At 37.2% G+C, this 3,462-nt stretch overlaps 1 non-coding gene across 1 annotated transcript; it reads right to left on the bottom strand.

The window, feature by feature from the left end:
- Nucleotides 1-1,938: 1,938 nt before the first annotated feature.
- Nucleotides 1,939-2,071, bottom strand: LOC126005088 (small nucleolar RNA SNORA51). Its single transcript, XR_007494266.1, has one exon. It is a non-coding gene; the product is annotated as a small nucleolar RNA SNORA51 (small nucleolar RNA).
- Between the last annotated feature and the right edge of the window lie 1,391 nt (nucleotides 2,072-3,462).

Genomic DNA, 3,462 nt, shown 5'->3' with positions numbered 1-3,462 from the left:
GCATTTGTTAGAGTGTGGCCCAAACAAACAAACAAGCAAATAAAACAAACCAAAAAATTAAATAAATAAAATGTTAAATATTTTAATAAAGTAAATAATAATTTCCAAATAAACTACTCATTAACTGAGAGCATTATGATATTAACTTTTTGTTACCCTGCTTCTTCCTATTTTTGTATACATATGTTTATTGTTTGTATATTTATGAGTAGTAAATATGCTTCTAAATAGTTTGTTACTTTTTTGTTCTGAGTGGTGTACAATTATGTTAATTTTCAATGTTTTATTTTAACCTGTAATCTTATTTTACATATTTTTAAATATTTCTTGTTCTGGTCATTAATTAATGAAAAAGCTATGAACCTTTTCTTTGTTTGTTTTTGTTCCACACCCATTGATGCTCAGGGTTTCTCTTGGCTATGCTCTCAGAAATCGCTCCTGGCTAGGGGGACCATATGGGATGCCAGGGATCTAACCCTGGTCCATCCTGGGTCAGTCATGTGCAAGGCAAGTACACTACTGCTGTGTTATTGGTCTGGCCCCAGCTATCAAGATTTTTATTCTATCTGTTGGGAGTGCATCCAGTGATGCTATGAGCTTATTTCTGGCTCTGGGGTAAGAGATGACTCATGGTGATCTTGGGGGTTTTATTTTTTTTCAATAATCAAACCTGTTTTGAGGATATGCAATGCAAATGCCCTCCTTGCTATACTATCTCTCAGGAACATCAACATATATCCAGGGATATATATGAACAAATACTAAAATGTATATACAGCGGCCGGAAAGATAGCATGGAGGTAAGGTGTTTGCCTTTCATGCAGAAGGTTGGTGGTTCGAGCCCCAGCATCCCATATAGTTCCTCGTGCCTGCCAGCGGCCATTTCTCAGCATAGAGCCAGGAGTAACCGCTGAGCACTGCTGGGTGTGACCCAAAAACAAAGAAAAAAAGAAAATATTTCCAAAATGGAAGGGCCTATAGTTTCGGGCCCGGAGAGATAGCACTGCGGCATTTGCCTTGCAAGCAGCCGATCCAGGACCAAAGGTGCTTGGTTCGAATCCAGGTGTCCCATAGGGTCCCCCGTGCCTGCCAGGAGCTATTTCTGAGCAGACAGCCAGGAGTGACCCCTGAGCAGTGCCGGGTGTGCTCACTCTAAAGGACTCAAATGCTTTCAGTGTACCCTTCTGGACATTGTTGCTTCTTCTACCTACCTCATCTCTTTCCCTCTAAGGAAAATTTACCGCTAACTTTCATTTGTCATTTTCCCAGTGCTCATTCAAAAATACTCTTGTTGCACCTTTGCTGAAACTGTTTTTAGAAATTAAATTACAGTGGCTCTAATAAATTCTGTCATATGAATGGAGAGTGTTTTAAAAGTCATATTATTTTAGTTTTATTTATTTATTTATTTGTAGTTAACTCCACAAATATATAATAAGCCAATGATTATACATTTTTGTCATCAATTATAGTAGTGCTAATTTCATCCTATTCTAAAATTTCAAAAAAATGAATGCTTATACTGGGATATATTTTTCCATTAAAGTAATTGTTATAGGAACCTCCAGGCAAGGTAATGATTGGCTCAGATTAAATTATTTTATCTTTCTAAATGATTTTTTTTTGCATTATACTTGACTGAAGAGAAAAGTAAAAATCTGTGTATTGCCTCTACATTTTATAGAGTTCACTATGACCTTGTTCATAATTATCGTACACATTTATAATTTTACTTATTTATTTATTTTTGTTTAGGGCCATACCCAGTGGCACTTAGGAAGTACTCCTGGTTCTGCTCTCAGAAACTACTCCTGGCAGCCTCAGGGAAACATATGGGATGTCTGGGATCAAACCTGAGAGTGTGAAAGGCATCACCCTACCAACTGTGCTATTACTCTGGCCCTAATTTTATTTAAATAATTTAATTTTACTCTATTTCTTTGGCCCCCAATTCACAATACAAACCAGGCAAAAGGCCTGGGTTGAGGTGTATATGGGCTGCATTTACTGTACCTCCTCTTTCTATACAGTCAGTGTAATAAACACAGCCTGTGGTAAGAATTGGGAGGCCTTATCTTTTCTTTTCTTTTTTTTTTTTTTGATTTTTTAACATATATATCTGTTTGAATTTTTTAATATATATTTTTGAATTTTTTAAAATATATATATATAAATCCTTCACCAGTGCAACATTCCCATGACAATACCCCAAGTGTCCTTCCTCCCCACCCCCACACCAGTCTGTACTCTAGACAGGCTTTCTACTTCCCTCATTCAGTCATTTTGTTATGATAGTTCTCAGTGTAATTATCTCTGTGGTGAGCTTCATGTCAGGAGCTGGACCCACCAGTCATCCTCTATTTTGTCTCTGAGAATCATTACACAAATGTTTTTCATTTTTCTCAAAACCCATAGATGAGTGAGAACATTCTGTGTTTATCTCTCTCCCTCTGACTTATTTTACTCATCATAATAGATTCCATATACATCCATGTATTTGATTTTATGGATTGCACTTAGGCTCGTGACTTACTCAAAATTCACTCCTGGCAGTGCTTCGGGAATCATATGGTGGTGTCAGAAAATGTATTTTATTAGCAAATAAATTATCTCCATACATAGGCTAACTCTTTTTTTTGGGGGGGGGGGCACACCTGGCGATGCTCAGGGATCACTCCTGGCTATGCGCTCCAAAATTACTCCAAGCTTGGGCAACCATATGGGATGCTGGGGATAGAACCAAGGTCCGTACTGGACTGGCCAGGTGCAAAGCAAATGTCCTACCGCTGTGCTATAACTCCAGCCCCTATTCTTATTCTTATTTACATTTCGATCTGTTTTTCTTTTACTTACATGCCTTCTCTTTTGGGGGGTTATGGCAAGACACACACCAAGCTGTGCTTAGGAATAACTTGTGGCTTTGCACTCAGAAATCATTCCTGGTGAGCTTGGTGGAATACCTGGTGTGGCAGGGATCATTCTAGGTCTTCCCTGTACAAAATAAGTATTCATCTCACTTTGATAGCACTCTGGCTCCCATGACATTTTTTCTAAAATAAGGAAAAATGCTAATATTTTGTAGAAACACTAGATTAAAAATTAGGAGTGCTGGGTTATATGTTAATGTTGCTTTCAGTATTCTTTTTGAAGCTTTAGATTTTTCACTTGTTTATCTAAATATGTGTGATTAATATATATTATATATAAATGTATTATTCTAAAAGCCATACTATAATGATTAAATATGAATAATAAGTAAAGACAGCATATGTGGCATCAATGTTAAACTGAGTATGTATTTATTACTTGTTTGGTTGGTTTGGGGTTTGGTTACAAACTTAACTGTGTTTGATGGACCAATGCATTGAGGGGATGCAATGATGTTGGGAAGCTAAACACACCGACACACAGTGTGCTTTACGCTAATCTCCTAAACACACAGTGTGCACACCTTGCTTTCCC

The sequence above is a fragment of the Suncus etruscus genome, chromosome 3, assembly GCF_024139225.1.
Source record: "Suncus etruscus isolate mSunEtr1 chromosome 3, mSunEtr1.pri.cur, whole genome shotgun sequence".
NCBI classification, from domain to species: Eukaryota; Metazoa; Chordata; class Mammalia; order Eulipotyphla; family Soricidae; genus Suncus; species Suncus etruscus.
The sequence above is the reverse complement of the archived record's forward strand: the minus strand, read 5'-3'. Positions and strand labels throughout refer to the sequence as shown.